This window comes from Erythrolamprus reginae, chromosome 5, assembly GCF_031021105.1.
Source record: "Erythrolamprus reginae isolate rEryReg1 chromosome 5, rEryReg1.hap1, whole genome shotgun sequence".
Classification (NCBI taxonomy): Eukaryota; Metazoa; Chordata; class Lepidosauria; order Squamata; family Dipsadidae; genus Erythrolamprus; species Erythrolamprus reginae.
The window spans coordinates 67,884,763-67,903,859 of NC_091954.1; the positions used below are offsets into that span (position 1 = coordinate 67,884,763).

At 39.2% G+C, this 19,097-nt stretch overlaps 1 protein-coding gene across 1 annotated transcript in view; it reads left to right on the top strand.

Moving 5' to 3' along the window:
- Window positions 1–426: 426 nt before the first annotated feature.
- R3HCC1L (R3H domain and coiled-coil containing 1 like) overlaps window positions 427–19,097 on the top strand; it is a 72,655-nt gene continuing 53,984 nt past the window's right edge. Inside the window, exon 1 of the mRNA XM_070754224.1 lies at window positions 427–472. The gene's annotated coding sequence lies outside the window, so the exon portion shown is untranslated. The remainder of the gene's footprint in view (window positions 473–19,097) is intronic.

Consider the following 19,097-nt stretch of genomic DNA (forward strand, 5'->3'; position numbering starts at 1 on the left):
AGCACACCACTGTGCCTACCGTCCCTGTCCTTCTGTCCTATTGTCCTCTTTTATCGTTACTTTTTACTTTTATTTATACAAACTACTACTATCCTATACATGTTTGACAAACAAACAAATTAAATAAGTAAAATATTTTTGCGCATGAGCAGAGCAGAGAGTTTCTATTCCTACCCCTAAGTACATAACGTTGATAAAATTCAAGGAGAAAAGCAGCCCGTAAACTTTGTAAACTCGCACGGCGCACTTCTTCGTCAAGATTAAACGATGTCCGATATTCACCGGATGAAATGTAACAGGATGATGCCAAAATCCAAATCTAAAGGCGCTTAATTATGACTTCTCAGGACAGCTAGATCGGTACTACATTTCCCAGCGGCCCTTGCGGTAAGAACGCATTAAAACAGGATAGGGCCGGACGGAAGTAGTGAAGGCGGAAGTAGCTGCGGCGGAGTGGTCCTGTTTGTACTCGGTAACTTCTTTTTTTTCTCCCCTTCCCGTGCTGGGCTTTGCAGGCGCCTTTCTTCCTTTGCTCTTCATCCTCGTCCCCTCATTTCCCGGGTGATGGACGGGGTCCTTAATGCCGTTCTGTCCCTCTTCGCTTGTTCCCCATAACCACAAAGTGATGGTTGATGATCCCCGCCAATGCTGATTGCTCTTCTTGCTACCGCTACAGTAGTTCCCATTCAAGCAACAGATGGGCAAGAAATGGATCTTTGGAAAGAAAGACGCCGTATAATTTTCTAATGTAGAAAATTAAAGTCCACGAGCAGATTACGCTGTATAATCATATCATAGATCAACCTCAAGTTTTCTCAAACTCTTTCGCGACCTGGTCTATAATTCAGTACATTCGTGGTGTGGTTGTGTTGTATTTGGGAAAGCATGCGGCATACTGTGCAATAATGGTACAATTTAAAAAAAAAACATTTGGAATCCTTAGCACTGTGTTCTTGAGAGGATATTACATTTTTCTGTGACTTTGGGAACATTCACCCTTTTCCTACAGGGATCATTTCCCTAATGCTAATGCTGTTTTTACAGGGTCGTCTTAAATATTTTTGTTACATATTTTTATGACTAGCTTCAAGGATAACAGAGGATTGAGAAATGCTTATTTAAGGATTCCTGGCTGAACCATGTTATGCATAAAATGTACATTGCTTTGATTCATTTTTTTAAATCAGCAAATTGCTATCTTCCTTCCCTCTTTCAGTAAAACTAAAAGTATAATTATGTGTAATTTCATTGAAAACAATATTATGGTTAGATCCTTTGAGGAAATCTGCTTTCCACTTCAGAAATGTTGCATGCCTGCATGAAACAGTACAAAAAGCATGTTGAAAGACAAGGGCTCTTAAATATATCTTTTTTAGGGTTTCAATTTTTAAGGGATGAATCCTGACATTCTGATTTCAAGGCCCAAATGAACTCTTTACTGTTACAATTATAAATATAATTAATTTTATTATTTAATACCACTTGTAAGAGTATCTCTCTAGCTTTTAGAGTATTAATGCACAATGTTAGAATATTATCCTACATAACTAGGGATTTTGGTTGCCAAAAGAGCCTTGCACTACCAATCTATACAAGAACTAGAGAGAAACTGGGTAACGTCAACTTTTAAAATGAACTTTTAACTTTCCATGGTTTGAAGGCTTGGTGATATATTTTAATGTATACATAAAAATAAAGATATACAATTCAAATTCAAGTAAAATCATAATAATATGAGACGCCTAAAATGTTTAAAACTTCCAATTTTTTTCATTGATTACAAGTATTCAAAGTATTCAAGTGCTATTGGACTTTTACTTAATAAGTTCAAAAGCTGTGAAAGAACATGTTAAAATGCAGATTTAAGAAAATTATATTAAATTTTTCTTAATATAGATCAAATTTCTAATAGTGTACATTTTATTAAAATGGGATTTTTTTTTTTGCAATGTTGGCGATAGAAAATAGTATTATAGGTCCTAATAATTCAGTGCAGATAGTCAAGGTAAAATTTTTCAGAGAAATGGCTATCCACCCTTAACCTTTTATATAGGTTAATTTCTATTATTACCCTCACCATCTTCACTGACATTCTGTGGACCTAATCCAGTTTTTTTGCTTTCCTGTATCAAAGATCAGTGTTCAGAACTAGACACAGTATTTTGTGGTGGAGTCTGAACAGCTAAGTACTGTTACTTTCAATAACTTTAATAATATATTATCATAATACAGCCTAAAATTACACTTAACATTTTATACTCTTATCGCACTGTTTACATATGTTCTTTGCAATCAATTGCTATTTCATTTTTTCATAAATGAAATTAAGTTCCCCGTATCATTTTTTATTTTCTAAATAAAAACTTTGCTAAATTTTATTCAGTTAAGTTCATTTCTCCAACCTATTAAGTTGAATTTCAATTTTATTTCTGCATTCTAGGTAATTAGCAATTTCATTCATTTTTTAAATTCAATAAATATTCCTTGTATTTCCAAGTCACTTATAAAAATATTAAAGAGTATAAAGCCCAGAATTGATAAGTATGATGCCCTATTTGATACCTCTCTTTAGTTTGATGAACAACCTATTGAATATGATTTTGAAACAGCTATATTCCCATTTAATTGTGATGCTATCCAGCCCACACTTAAGTACTTTGTTAATCAGTATTTATCAAATGCACTTTGGATGTCAAGATATGTCCACAGAAATATATTCCCCAATCTGTTAGGAAACTTTACCACTCAAAAATCAGATGGAAAGCTGTGTAATATCGCCTTGATAGATAAGAATTTTGGAAACAATCTCTTTATAATCTGTTTTAGAACATTCCTACTATTAATATCAGAGTTAGGTGGTCTGTAGCTTGCTGGATTTTTCTTGCTTCAAAAAAGCCGCAGTTTGCTTTTGAGAGGTATCCGCACCTAATTGGTTGGATGACCCATGCCATGTCAACAATATTGCTTTTATTTCTTCCACTAGTTATTTTAATTTATATGCTCTATGCAGCAATGTTAAGTTGATTTCTTTAGATTTCAGAGCAGGAGTTGATATTTTTAACAGATAATAGAACTCCTCCCATTTGTATAGTTTCTATTCCTTTTGAATAAATTGTTTTAATTTACTGCTCTTTTTCAGTTGGGTTTCACCGCACTATGTCTACATTAAAATTAAAGCATATTAGCTTTTCTGTATTGAGAGTTCATACTCCTCTTGCTTATATCTTATATTTTGAGTATTAGTGCATAGTCAATGAAGGTCATGAACTTCATGAACCAGTGATCTTGCTGACTTTTATTTGAATGGTTTAAGAGGCCCCATTGCAGAAATATTCCTGCTTTTTATAGTGCATTTTTCCAATTCTTTTACTTCTGCCTGCCATAGGATTCAATTAAAACCCTTCTAATCAAGTTTCACATGCTTTGGACAAATGCTCTTTGGAAATACAGTATAAACTTGTCTTGTGGCAGTGGTTCCTAGATTACCTAATCACCTAGATTACTGAGACCATCATCCTGGAAACCAAATCTCTCCTAAATCCCACTCAAGGCAGTTGATAGGTCCAGTTGGCAAACATATGTTTCAGTTATTTATTGTGCAGTGTCTTCTCTGGCTTTTTACAGGATACATTTGCATCTTCTCTACCTTTTAATTTCCACCCTCCTGTCTTCCATTCTTCAGTGTTTCTTTCAGCCGTAAGAGTTTGAAAATGATTACTGAGTTCCAGCAAATAGAACATCCTTTCTATCTCTTTTCTATCGCTGTGCTCCATTTGAGGTTATTCGTCTGTTTGGCTGTTTTCTTCATGGTGATTTGTTTCCACTTGCAATTTCTTTTTGTAGCCTTTGAATTGATAAATCCTTAATTCGCTGCTCCTATTCTTTGAATTTCTTTCAAGAACTGCTACCAGCTTGTGTTTATTGTTGGTATTCAATATTATCCCCTTCTTGTTCTATTTCCTATTACGTGAACAGCACATATTCTTTATATAATTATACCCTGTTAACAGGTAAAATTACTTCTCTGTCCTGCATCTAGCAATCCACTAGTTTAATACCATTGAAATAATGTCCCCAGTGAATATGTATTCTCTAGTTGTGGTGAGAGGACCCAAAGTGTCTGATCATCCTTTTCTTGTGTTGCTTAATGGATGATGAAGAAAGTTAGCACCCACTCCTCCTAGAAGAATACAATATTTTGGGAAATATTAAGAAGGCAGAATATTGTATTTCCCTGGACGGGAAAAGGAGAACCAGGTTTTTAAAGACAAAGAGCAGCTCCCTGCCCCCAGCAGACATTTGGTACAAATTAAGAGTGGGCCAGCCTATCTACAAAACAAAACAACCTCGGCTCTGTTGAGATTTGTTCCTGACTGGGAGAGCCAATCAGAGCATGGTTAGTCAATCTTGTCTGGTGACTCAGTCAACCAATCAAAGTGAAGGGTTGACTGAGCATGAATTGTGACCGGAAACTGATCGGCAACCAATGCAGACTGCGGAGTTTTGGTGTAACATGGGCATACCTGGGGAAGCCCATGATTGCTCTCGCATCTGCATTCTGCACTATCTGAGGTTTCCAAACATTCTTCAAAGGTAGCCCCATGTAGAGAGCATTACAGTAGTCGAGCCTCGAGATGATGAGGGCATGGGTGACTGTGAGTAGTGAGTCCCGGTCCAGATAGGGCTGCAACTGGTGCACCAGGCGAACCTGGGCAAACGCCCCCCTCGCCACAGCTGAAAGATGGTTCTCTAATGTAAGCTGTGGATCGAGGAGGTCGCCCAAGTTGCGGACCCTCTCTGAGGGGGTCAATAATTCTACCCCCCCCCCCCCCCCAGGATAATGGATGGACAGATGAAATTGCCCTTGGGAGGCAAAACCCGCAGCCTCTCCATCTTATCCAGGTTGAGTTTGAGTCTGTTGACACCCATACAGACCCTAACAGCCCCCAGGCACCGGCACATCACTTCCCTTTCCTATAAGAAAGGTAAATAAGATTCTCTCTTCACATTTTAGTAGTCTTTGCTTGGTGTGCTATTTCCACAGCCTTATGTGTTCCATTTTGTGTGGGATGTGAAAAGAGAAGTATCTACGACCAGTTCTTGTAATATATTAGATGTAATGAACTAGTGTTGAAAATCTTTGTGCTATTTTACATATTCTTCTTCTCACATCTTATAATGAGAAAAGGGTTGGGATAACCTAGAAATATAGTAATTTGGAAAGTTTTCTTTCTTTCTTTCTTTCTTTCTCTCTCTCTTTCTTTCTTCATAACATTTATACAACAGTTCTCGATATGAATTGTTATTTCATTACAGGGAGAAAAACTTTCTTGTTGGTTGCAATCCATAGAAACATAGAAGACTGACGGCAGAAAAAGACCTCATGGTCCATCTAGTCTGCCCTTATACTATTTCCTATATTTTATCTTACAATGGATATATGTTTATCCCAGGCATGTTTAAATTCAGTTACTGTGGATTTACCAACCACGTCTGCTGGAAGTTTGTTCCAAGGATCTACTACTCTTTCAGTGAAATAACATTTTCTCACATTGCTTTTGATCTTTCCCCCTTATTTAACCCTTTAACATATTTAAATGTTTCGATCATGTCCCCTCTTTTTCTTCTGTCCTCCAGACTATACAGATTGAGTTCATTAAGTCTTTCCTGATACGTTTTATGCTTAAGACCTTCCACCATTCTTGTAGCCCGTCTTTGGACCCGTTCAATTTTGTCAATATCTTTTTGTAGGTGATGTCTCCAGAACTGAGCACAGTATTCCAAATGTGGTCTCACCAGCGCTCTATATAAGGGGATCACAATCTCCCTCTTCCTGCTTGTTATACCTCTAGCTATGCAGCCAAGCTTATGTGACTATTAGAGGAAAGAGATACAAAATGAGTAGTATAAGATTACATGAATTAACTAATCTATTTATAAATTGCATTTTAGGATTGAATCCTTCCAAAGTGATACACACAGAACAAATAAAAGAGTGATATATTCAGAAGCAATTGTATTAAAAATTACTTTGGCATATACAGCCATCCTAAGAAAGGGAGCAATAAAAAGTAAAGCACTGGATGTTCTTAGTCCTTTGCTAAAAGTCCTTAATAGAAAGGGATTGCGCAATGGGCACTGGCAGTGAAATTGTCCTGGTTCTGCTTGTGAACAGAATTGATTACTGATTACAGGCAAAATATACAGGTGAATTCTGTGCTTAAGAATATCTTGAAGCCAAAATGATAGTTCTTAATAGCAAAATATTAGACAATATAACGTGCCTTTTACATAACTAGTGCAAATGGTTTGCTACTGCAAAATTTCATAGGGGGTCATATGGTCCCTCATTATATGAACGGGTCCAAAGACGGGCTACAAGAATGGTGGAAGGTCTTAAGCATAAAACGTATCAGGAAAGACTTAATGAACTCAATCTGTATAGTCTGGAGGACAGAAGGAAAAGGGGGGACATGATCGAAACATTTAAATATGTCAAAGCGTTAAATAAGGTTCAGGAGGGAAGTGTTTTTAATAGGAAAGTGAACACAAGAACAAGGGGACACAATCTGAAGTTAGTTGGGGGAAAGATCAAAAGCAACATGAGAAAATATTATTTTACTGAAAGAGTAGTAGATCCTTGGAACAAACTTCCAGCAGACATGGTTGGTAAATCCACAGTAACTGAATTTAAACATGCCTGGGATAAACATAGATCCATCCTAAGATAAAAGTATGGCAGACTAGATGGACTGTGAGGTCTTTTTCTGCCGTCAGTCTTCTATGTTTCTATTAATTCCTTCCCTAGTTTAATTTGAGACAGTATCAAACTATTATCAGAGGTTATGTAAAAATAATTTATATTCCCATCCTTGACCATCATGTGGTATGGCCTAGATTAATTAAAACAATATGATTAAATATAGCACGGGGTAAAGATGACAATTTCTTTTTTTAAACTGACAAGCAAAACCTATCTCACAGAACATTATTTATAGGACCAAATAAATTGTGATTGTTTGGCAGAATGTAGAGGGCTTTCTTCGAATTCCGGTAATACTTTATTGCTGCCCTCAGAATCTGGGAGCTGATGCTGCATTTGGGGAGGATCACCAGTGCCTACCATCCAGTAAGTCCTTTACTTGTGCACATCGGTGTGGAAAAATTTATGTGAGCAGCAGTTGTCGTCTTCCGGGTACGATGGATGAACCAGAGTAACTGCTGGGACTTTATTGAATTACGAAGAGATTCTATTTATCAGCATCCATGCAGGGGGGAAAGTTATATGGTGTCCCTTGCTGGTGCTATGCAGCATCTCCTTCTTGGCAAACTTGCAATCCCAGGCACTTGACGCCTCATTAAACATATATCCCTTCATTTCCAGCCTCCCAGCAATGTTTTTCACTATCTCCTGCCAAAAAATGCCATAACTGCTATTCTTTTATCACGATTGTTCCACTTTCCTTGCCTATGCGCATATTTCTGCTAGTGACCTATAGTGTGATGTTCACTTTGGAGCAAGAACAACATTTGTCCCAGCATTTAGAAGGGCAGGGGATTTGGGGTAGGGTTAGGAGCAAAATGATAGCTATGCTTGAAAGATCTTATGTTCCTTTTGCACCAACATATTTTTATTTTATTTTATTATTTTATTAAATTTGCTATCCATCTGGCTGCATATGATCCAGGTGACCCAGTAAACCCAGAGTCTTCGGAGAGGGGCGGCATACAAATCTAGTGAGTGAGTGAGTGAGTGAGTGAGTGAGTGAGTGAGTGAGTAAGTAAGTAAGTAAAGAAATAAAGAAATCGACTAGTAACCATTTTTGAAGCCATTCTAGCTGTTGTAGAGGAAGATGGAGGACAATATTTTCTGGTTATTAACTTCTCTGAAGAAGGAAAAAATTATCTGCAAAATCCAGATTAGTATTTAGATTTATATACCGCTTCACAGTGCTCTAAGTGGTTTACAGAGAGTAAGCATATTGGCCCCAACAATCTGGGTCCTCATTTTACCAACCTTGGAAAGATGGAAAATTGAGTCAACCTTGAACCTACTGAGATTTGAGCTGCCAAACTGCTGGCAGCTGGTAATCAGCAGAAGTACCTTGCAGTACTGCACTCTAACCATTGCGCCACTGAGGCTCTTGGTGACAATATCACAGGAGGCACCTCTTGAGAAGGAGGCTTATCTGGTTCCACCCGTTTCCTCCAGTTTTCTATCTTGCACGGAATTGTGGAGGGAAAATTTGAAATATAAAAAGTCCACCGAGTCATATTTCCTAGAGAAGGCTTTTTTGTGGGACCTCTTTGTCATCATATTGGCAAGAAGGTTACCTGAAGGACAGTTGGATTGGGATTAAAATTAATCCTGTTCAGCCACTTGATTGAGCTGTGTAATCATAGATCACATCCTATGAACCCACATGCATTGGCCATGCAAACAGAGCCATTCTAGAGGAAATTGCATAATTAGAGAAAGGTAGGAGAGTAGGAAAATTTTGGAGAATGTGAAGTCACAGAAGAAGTCACCTGTCGGCAACTACTTCAGCTTCAACCACAACAACACAAGAGCATACAACAGATTTAAACTTAATATTAACCGCTCCAAATTTGACTGTAAAAAATATGACTTCAGTAACCGAGTTGTCAAAGCGTGGAACTCATTAGTGTCATCCCCAAACCCCCAACACTTTACCCTTAGATTATCTATAGTTGACCTATGCAGATTCCTAAGAGGTCAGTAAAGGGCGAGTACAAGTGCACTAGAGTGCCTTCCGTCCCCTGTCCTATTGCTCTCTCCTTTAAGCAGTTAATTCACGAAATTTCAAAACCTTTCCCTATTTGTGTCTAATGATGATATTTACCTGGCTTTTTCTGCTGTGTTTCAATAAGGTTGCCATATTTTCTTTATCAACCATGAATGAGACAGGTTCAACCACAACAACACAAGAGCACACAACAGATTTAAACTTAATACAGTATTAACTGCTCCAAAGTTGACTGTAAAAAATATGACTTCAGTAACTGAGTTGTCGAAGCGTGGAACTCATTACCGGACTCCATAGTGTCATCCCCAAACCCCCAACACTTTACCCTTAGATTATCTACGGTTGACCTATCCAGATTCCTAAGAGGTCAGTAAGGGGCGAGTACAAGTGCACTAGAGTGCCTTCCGTCTCCTGTCCTGCTGCTCTCCTATATCTCCTATATCTTTCTTCTATTCCTATATCTCTTCTTCTATTCTTTCATTGATATGTTCTATTACTTCTTTTCTATTCTTTCTTAGATATATTTTACTATGAGTATCTCCTCTATAACCTTCAACATGTATTTTTCTATGTACAGTATATGTATGTATGTATGTATGTATGTGTGTGTGTGTGTGTATATATATATATATATATATATATATATATATATATATATATATATATATATATGTTTGTTTATTTATTTATTTATTTATTATTTAGATTTGTATGCCGCCCCTCTCCGAGGACTCGGGGCGGCTCACAGCAGAGAAAAACAAATCATAAATAATCTGAATACATTTAAAACATTTAAGATTTAAAAAGAAACCCCATATAGTACATACACACTCACAAGCATACCATACACAATTTAAACATGCCCAGGGGGAGATGTCTTAGTTCCCCCATATGGCGGTCTTGGTGTATTTGGGTTTCTTCCCGTGTAGGATTTGGAAATTTCTGGCGACATTTCGACGAGGTCCCACTCGTCATCTTCAGGCTGGTGTTTCTGTCCTTGTTCTAAGGCGAACACTTGTTTCTGTCCTTGTTCGCCTTAGAACAAGGACAGAAACACCAGCCTGAAGATGACGAGTGGGACCTCGTCGAAACGTCGCCAGAAATTTCCAAATCCTACACGGGAAGAAACCCGAATACACCAAGACCGCCATACCTGTACCCATATGTATGTATGTATGTATGTATGTATGTATGTATGTATGTATATATATATATAATTTCCGCGAAGTAGAGATGCGGAAGTAAATACACCATTTTTGGCTATGGACAGTATCACAAGCCTTCCCTTAACACTTTAAACCCCTAAATTACCATTTCCCATTCTCTTAACAACAATTCACTCAACATTATTACTGGTACTCACCATTGAATAAGACACTTAGTGATCCTGATATTTATAAACATAATTATTTATTAGCAATAATTATTTTTTTTGTTATTTATTTGCAATAATTATTAGTTTGGCGATGACATATGATGGCATCCGGTGGGAAAAACCGTGGTATAGGGAAAAAACAGCGAAGTATTTTTTAATTAATATTTTTTGAAAAACCGTGGTATAGGCTATCCGCGAAGTTCGAACCCGCGAAAATCGAGGGAACACTGTACACCCACTAAAACTCTCATTGTGTATTGAACAAAATAAATAAATAAATAAAAAGTTAAGAAATCTGTATTTTCAGTTTTCTGCTACATTTATATAAAGAGAATTCTTTGAATGCCAGTAATTGAGAAAAGTTTAAAGTGGACATGCTACCAGGATTTGGCATATTGAAAGCAAAGAGTAATTTATTTTTGTTTTATGGATATAAATTATTTTTATGAGCGTTAATACTGAGGAGAGGACAGCTATGCAGCCATTCTACTACTTATTCTAAAGCTTGCTCTTTTTCCCACAAGCTCTGGAGATCAGAGAGTTTTGTTTATTATTTCCTAGACTAGAAGAAGACTTGTTTAGGAGAAGTCATGCTGCTTCTTTTTGCTTCTACTTAATTTTACACCAGTGTCCTGTCATTCTTTCTCAGCTCCAGCCAGGCCAGGGTGCTTTGGGCAACTGATCTTCATGATCATGGATGCGTCCGGTCTGCCATTCCCCCTTCCTTTGGGGCGTGATATTTCTGCAGACTGAAATAGTAGCAGCTCTTTCATCATTGTCAGCTCATCTCGACTTTGCTTTCATCCTTTCCAGATTTCTGTCCCTATTCAGTGTCTGCATTTCCTTTCTCCAGAAGCTATGTCTTCTTGCTTGCCTGAATTGTATTTTATTTCTAACTTCACTCACTTTCTTTTAATTATTTTCTTGTTCTCAGTACTTCGTGCAAATTTAGTATTATCTGCAAGTGTAATTGCCGGGCATTTGTGAAATTAAAATTTGAGAAACTAACCTCAGAGATCAGTTGCATTGAATTGTAATGCTGCTTTTCTCCCCAGCATCATTTGATGGCAGTTTTTGATAAAGGATTATGCTTTTTAAATCCTGATCATAGATTAATACTTCCTAGTATGAATGCAGCCTTACAGACTCATATTCACTTTCCCTGATATACTTTTTCTTTAGAGCAATCCTATTTATTTATTTTATTTTTATTTATTCATTTGTCCAATACACAAATACATAGGAAGAAAAATAGACATGTGATAATATAAAAGAGGGTGAAAGTGAACTTAGAGGGGAGGATATATGAAAGGAAGAGAATATATATGATAAGTGAGAGAAAGGAAAGACAATTGGACAGGGGACGAAAGGCACACCAGTGCATTTTTGTACGCCCCTTACTGGCCTCTTAGGAACCTGGAGAGGTCAATCGTGGAGAGTCTAAGGGAGCAATGTTGGGGGTTAAGGGTTGACACAATTGAGTCCGGTAATGAGTTCCACGCTTCGATAACTCGATTGTTGAAATCATATTTTTTACAGTCAAGTTTGGAGCGGTTCGTATTAAGTTTGAATCTGTTGCGTGCTCTTGTGTTGTTGCGGTTGAAGCTGAAGTAGTCATTGACCAGTAGGACATTGCAGCATATGATCTTGTGGGCAATACTGAAATCGTGTTTTAGGCACCGTAGTTCTAGGCTTTCTAGGCCCAGGATTGTTAGTCTATTTTCGTAGGAGAAAGTTTCCAACTTGTACAGCTACAAATGCTGAAAACCAGACCATATTTGTGGGCAAGCTGCCACAAAAGCAACAAAATCTATCTTTTCCTAAACTTTCCTCACCAATGTCTTTTAAACATTCATTAATGATTCAGAATCAATATATTAATTAGTTAAACTTGCCTGGTTTACTCTGGAATGCTTATGGATATAAAGTGGCTAGTTTCAGTAGGATGTACATACCGGTATATAGCTATATTTTCTCAAGGCCATTCCTCTCATCTTTTTTCCCCTGGTTTTCAAAACCGATTTAAATAATCTTATTCCTATTGGACTCCTTGTTAATTTCATCTCCTTTGTTATTTATTGATGTGCTCTCTACCAGGGCTTCTGCCCTTGATATATCTATACAATCCTGCCTAATTCCCTTAGTCCTTTGGTCAGACATTAATTCACTTTTTTTTTCCTTTGTTGCCTTGTCTTTTTTCGTGTAAGTTTAAATGGATATCATTGACTCCGAGCTTCTTCCTGGTATTGAACTGGTATTAGGTCTTGTGCTTATTCAAAGGAAACTGAAATGGGGAAAAAATGAACTGTTTCCTCTGTTGTGCGTTCATATTTTTAAAAAGTTTTACAAGCATGCCTAAGGTGCAATTTCTTCCTTTGGTTTTACAAAAGAGATGTGTTAAAATTTCTGAGAAGAGACAGAAAATGAAAAGAAATCAAATACTGGAGTAACATTTAAAAAGATTAAAGATCAAGTTTGTTAAATGCAAAAGAAAGGAATATAAAGTTGATTTATTAGATCAAGATTAAAATATATATGTTGTTGTTTCTGGTAACTTTTATTGAATTTTCATTGACCAGGACTAGATGATGAGGCTGTAAAAATCTGATTATAGACAAGAAGAGATATGGGAAGAAGAGAACTTTTATGGCAATATCAAAGAAAGTGGTCTTGTTTTTACCTCTCGTGGTTAAAACGATACCCCTATCTCCTAAACTGGAACATATTTTACTGTTCGGGATGATTTAGGAGTGAAAAGATACCTTTTTTGCCTCGTAACAACTCACAGATCCCACCTCAAATAATTGAATATAGTGCTACCCACTCCTAAAACATCTAGGCATGCCCCCACCCCATGTCTAATGCCGCTTAAAAGTCAAAAAGAATTCAACTGCAGAACTTGATTATAATAAGTTGCCTATTCTTGGCTCACTGTCTTGACTTTGGATGTGTAGCTGTTTGCAGACCTGTCCTTAATTTATCGGAAATGAGGAATTATGGATCAGTCTCTGGGGAGGAGGGGGACTATAGGACTTACTACTTTATTTATTTAATTTATTATATTTTATTTATTTCAAACAGTCGAACAATTATAGGGTGATAATTTGTACAAATAAAACATTAGATAAGTAATGATAAAAAGTAGACAATAGGACAGGAACGGTAGGCACAATGGTGCGCTTATGCACGCCCCTTACAGACTCTTAGAAAGGGGGAGAGGTCAATTGTTGATAGTCTAAGGTTAAAGGTTTTGGGGTTAGGAGTAGAAACCACAGAATCAGGTAGTGCATTCCAGGCGTTGATTACTCTGTTGCTGAAGTCGTATATTTTCAGTCAAGTTTGGAGCAGTTGACATTTAGTTTAAATCGATTTCGTGCTCGTGTGTTGTTGCGGTTGAAGGTAAAGTAGTTGTTAACAGGTAGGACATTTTGGTATATGATTTTATGAACTATAATTAAGTCGGAACAGAGACGACAGAGTTGTAAGCTGTCTAAACCAAGAATTTCAAGTCTGGCGGAGTAAGGTATTTTGTTATGAGAAGAGGAGGGAAGGACTCTTCTTGTGAAATATTTCTGGGCTCTCTCAGTTGTGCTGATGTCAGATATGCAATGTGGGCTCCATACAGGTGAGCTGTATTCTAGGATTGGTCTGACAAATGTTTTGTAAGCTCTTGTTAGCAGTTCAAAATTACCAGAGAAGAAGCTGCGAAGGATTAGGTTAGCAACTCTTAAAGCCTTTTTGGCAATGTTGTTGCAGTGGGCTCTAGGATTTAAGTCATTGGATATGAGTACTCCAAGGTCTTTGACAGATTGAGAGTTATCAACAAGTTCAATTCCTCCAAGTTTATATTTACTATTCTGATTCTTTTTACCAATGTGTAAGACAGAGCATTTAGTGGTGGAGATTTGAAGTTGCCAGGTTTTAGACCATCTTGCTATGTGGTCAAGGTCTTTTTGAAGGGTAGCAGCATTGTCGGTAGTATTACAAATAGTTTGACATCGTCTGCAAAGAGAACGCAATTGCTAGTGATGCAATCGCAAAGATCGTTTATGTATAGTATGAATAGTGCGGGTCCTACTTTGAGCTATATATATTATTGAAAACAGCAGACATTTGGGAGAGATGCAGTCCCCGTCATATGGTACCAGTTTCGTGTATTGGCGGTGGGGGTGAAGGGAAGGAACGTAGATGGACTCTGGATCTCTGTTGCCAAAGTTTAAGACTGATGCTCTGCTTAGAGGGAGAGGCACTGTTTTCATGAAAGAGTAGTAGATCCTTGGAACAAACTTCCAGCAGACGTGGTACAGTAACTGAATTTAAACATGCCTGGGATAAACATATATCCATCCTAATATAAAATACAGAAAATAGTATAAGGGCAGACTAGATGGACCATGAGGTCTTTTTCTGCCGTCAGACTTCTATGTTTCTATGTGCCTGGAGACTAAATGAGTGAGACCATTCCAAGGGGGCTTCTAATTCAAGTTGTTTGGAGTCTCCTTGCACCTCTCTCTCTTGCTACTAATACCGTGATTTTATAAGACGTTCCAGTTCTACAGTAGGCCATAAAGAGTGACATTGCGTATGTGCGACTGCTAAATGACACATGGCGCTGTCATGCAAGGGCACTTTGCTGCTCCCTGAGCACCAATTGAGAGATGTTCCCTTTGTGCAAAATGAGTGGAGACAGGTGGAAGGAGAGACGGGTTTTGGTCACTGCCAACCCCAGGGAGGGGGGGAGGCTGAATCCCTGGGGCCAGGAACAAAGTTGGCATATGCCCCACTGCGCAGTACTGTGGGGCAAAGATCTAGTGCTTTTGTCAAGCTAAAGGGGTTGTTATTTCTCTCCTAAGATCGAGGCTCTCAGGTAAATATGCCATTGATGGAGTTATGGATTGAGTGGAATCGGAAACCTCAAATGCTAAAAATACAGTTTGCTGCCAGGAAGCAATACCAGCTGCTAGAAGCTCGTGGGTGCCACTACAGCCTTTACTACTAGCAGCTGTGTTTTTGCTGTTTTTGGAGAAGGGGGTTGTGCTCTTAGGTCACAAACTCTTAGTGACCATGCTCTGACATCTCACTTGACTCGGTTTTAAAGTTAAAGGAATGGGTATTTTATCCATAACTAATTGCCGAAGCTTTTCCTTGTGAACCCAATTCATTTGACATGGCTGTCAAGACTAGCGTTCCGACAGGGACATCTTCTAAAGTTGTCTACACCAGGGGTCTCCAACCTTCGCAATTTTAAGACTTGTAGATTCCTAGAACTTTGCTGCCAAGGATGGAGACCCTTGGTCTATGCAAAGAGTCCAATTGCAGTTATAGTTTTGGTTTTTTGGTTGGATTGGTTCTTTTACATAGAAACGTAGAAGACTGACGGCAGAAAAAGACCTCATGGTCCATCTAGTCTGCCCTTATACTATTTCCTGTATTTTATCTTACAATGGATATATGTTTATCCCAGGCATGTTTAAATTCAGTTACTGTGGATTTACCAACCACGTCTGCTGGAAGTTTGTTCCAAGGATCTACTACTCTTTCAGTAAAATAATATTTTCTCATGTTGCTTTTGATCTTTCCCCCAACTAACTTCAGATTATGTCCCCTTGTTCTTGTTTTCACTTTCCTATTCTTTTAGCACAATTTAGGGATATTTTCCCCTCCCATCTTTTGTCATAATGCCGCTGTTGTTGTTCTGGGTCTTGTTTCTCAGTAGGCTCCTTGTGTTGCACTTTTTCTTGAATCAGGCAGAGCAACATCTGGATCTGAGTACTGGTTGCAATCTTCTCTTTGATCCTTTGTGACTAACTGGGGATCTCAGGTTTCATTTACTTAAGGTCCTTCCCCATCCTTTTGTAGATACATCTACAATAAAGCATTTTGTATCTACAAAAGATGTATCTTTTGTAGATACAGCTACAATTAAGGAGATGAAAATGTAAAATATCTAGTGTAAGTTGTGCTTTTCTTTATAAATTCAACAACATGTGGAAGAGTTGTTACTTTCTCTAGGTTTGCAGAAAATGCAAGACTAGACTAAATTGGAGCTGAGTTTTTTTACAGTTCTTTGTCTTGTGCAGATGTAGTTATTATCTTAACGTATCATAGAAACATAGAAGTCTGACAGCAGAAAAAGACCTCATGGTCCATCTAGTCTGCCCTTATACTATTTTCTGTATTTTATCTTAGGATGGATATATGTTTATCCCAGGCATGTTTAAATTCAGTTACTGTGGATTTATCTACCACGTCTGCTGGAAGTTTGTTCCAAGGATCTACTACTCTTTCAGTAAAATAATATTTTCTCATGTTGCTTTTGATCTTTCCCCCAACTAACTTCAGATTGTGCCCCCTTGTTCTTGTGTTCACTTTCCTATTAAAAACACTTCCCTCCTGAACCTTATTTAACCCTTTAATATATTTAAATGTTTCGATCATGTCCCCCCTTTTCCTTCTGTCCTCCAGACTATACAGATTGAGTTCATTAAGTCTTTCCTGATACGTTTTATGCTTAAGACCTTCCACCATTCTTGTAGCCCGTCTTTGGACCCGTTCAATTTTGTCAATATCTTTTTGTAGATGAGGTCTCCAGAACTGAACACAGTATTCCAAATGTGGTCTCACCAGCATTCTATATAGCGGGATCATAATCTCCCTCTTCCTGTTTGTTATACCTCTAGCTATGCAGCCAAGCATCCTACTTGCTTTCCCTACCGCCTGACTGCACTGTTCACCCATTTTGAGACTGTCAGAAATCATTACCCCTAAATCCTTTTCTTTTGAAGTATCATCGAATGATATCACATTAAGCCATAATATGGTTTGATTTGGGAGATGGCATGGCATATTATGTAAACACAATTGTCAAATGAGCCAGGTTTATGGTTTAATCATCTTGTACAAACCCATCTTCTCAATTGTATAAATTGCTAGAAAAGTGGTACTGTAATAAAATAAAGCAATGAAATAAAGATACATAGGGCGAGGGGACGGACATACTTTTGATGGGAGAGAAGGACCCACTAGAATTGAGAAGAAGAAAGAATGACGAGGGGACAGAGAATACCCTGTGGACTTTGGGGGAAATTAAGATGAAGCACTAGAACTTTATTTCAGGTACAGAAAAAGTGGAGAAAATGATGTGAGAGAGCTAAAAAGAAAATGAGGCTGCTGTGTCTGCATAGCAATAGCCGGCTGTCAGATTCGAGCGCGCGTATCCCTCTCCAGGGTCCTGATTGGCCGCATAAGCATAGTTACTGTTAAAGCGGGAACCTTCCTTTGTATGTGATTGGTAGTTGCCTCAGAAGGCGTCCTGTATATAAGTCTGTGTACTCTTGTGTATTTTCTTAAGCCTGTACCTGCCCTGTTGGCACGTTCTGATTAAACTCACCTGTTCTGGTTAAAAGGCCTCAGTTATTATACTGGCGACGAGATTTCAGCCCTGCATTTCCATCTCGCATCTGTGTCTGCAGTAAGTGACAATGTCTGTACAGCTTACTTTTCCCCCTTTCAACCCACAAGGGGAGACCTGGGATTCCTACGTTGCCCGCTTCGACTGTTTTCTAATTTCAAATGGGTATACCGAGATTTCTGGGGACCGGAAAAGATCTTATTTTCTCGGTTTCTGCGGCCCCGAGATGTTCGAGACAGCCAGAGCTTTATTCGCTCCCGTCTCTATCCACGATGTGCCTTGGGAGACTTTCCTGTCAACTCTCCAAGATCACTATGCCCCAGCCCCGTCCCGTTGTGCCCGGCGCTACGTTTTTTATCAGAGGAACCAGGCAGAGGGTGAATCCATTAATGAGTTTGTGGCCGCTCTCCGCCGGGCTGCATTATATTGCGAGTTTACGGATTTAAATGATTACTTGCTGGACAGGCTAGTGTTCGGAGTCCGGGATGGCCGCCTTAAACGCCGTTTGCTGGCCACCCGGGATTTGACCTTTCAGACAGCTTTAGCTGAAGCTCGTGCTTTTGAGCTTTCCACACTATCTCTGGCAGCCATGGATAGCTCGGTGAACGCGACAGCTAAAGTGCCAGCGGTGCCAGAGAACCCGAAAGCCGCTACAGAAAAGGAGGGCGGCAGCGAAGTTGAGGAGGAGGAGGTATGCCGGCTGGGTGCTTCTAGGGGTCGTGAGCCTCCTGCCAGCCGCCCCCGGCCCCCTCTGTCCCCATGCAGGGGTTGCGGGGGAAACCATTATAGGTCAAATTGCTCGTTTAAAGAAGCGGCTTGCCGGCGTTGCGGGGCCAGGGGCCACATTGCGAGAGTCTGCCGTTCCCGGAGATCCCCTCCAGCCGCCCCTAGAGAGCAGAGGGAGTTCCAAGGCTTCAATCCCCGTTGGCAGAGGAGATTTTCTTCCACTAAGAGGGATGACTGCAATGCCATCTATAGCTGCCCGCGCCCAGCGTCTACGTTTGTGAGGAAAACCTCAGGCTCTTCTGACAAGATCTCCGTGACAGTTCGTTTGGGAGGCGTGAATTGCTCCATGCAAGTGGACACGGGCTCCGCGCATTCATTGGTTTCCTGGGCCACCATCAAGAAATGCATGCCCGGATTGAGCAGGAATCGGTTGCAGCCATGTACTGTGACTTTACGGGACTACCAAGGGGCGCCCATTCCGGTGTTGGGGGAAGGGAGATTCCCTGTCATATTCAAATCGTTCATGAGCAGGTTGCCTCTGATGGTAGTGGACGGGCCATTTTCCAGCCTCCTGGGTTTAGACTGGTTTAAGGCTTTGGGTTTTTCTGTGGCGGGGGTGAACGCTGTGAGAGGGGAATCAGTATTTCAAGGGCTTACTAAGGAATTCCCCTCCGTCTTTGATGACAAGCTGGGTTGCTACACGGGAACCCCGATTACTTTTAGCCTTGATCCCAAAGTGCCAGCAGTGAGGCTGAAGCCCCGCAGGGTGCCCATTCCCCTCAGGCCAAAAGTTGATGCCGAATTGGACCGTCTGATT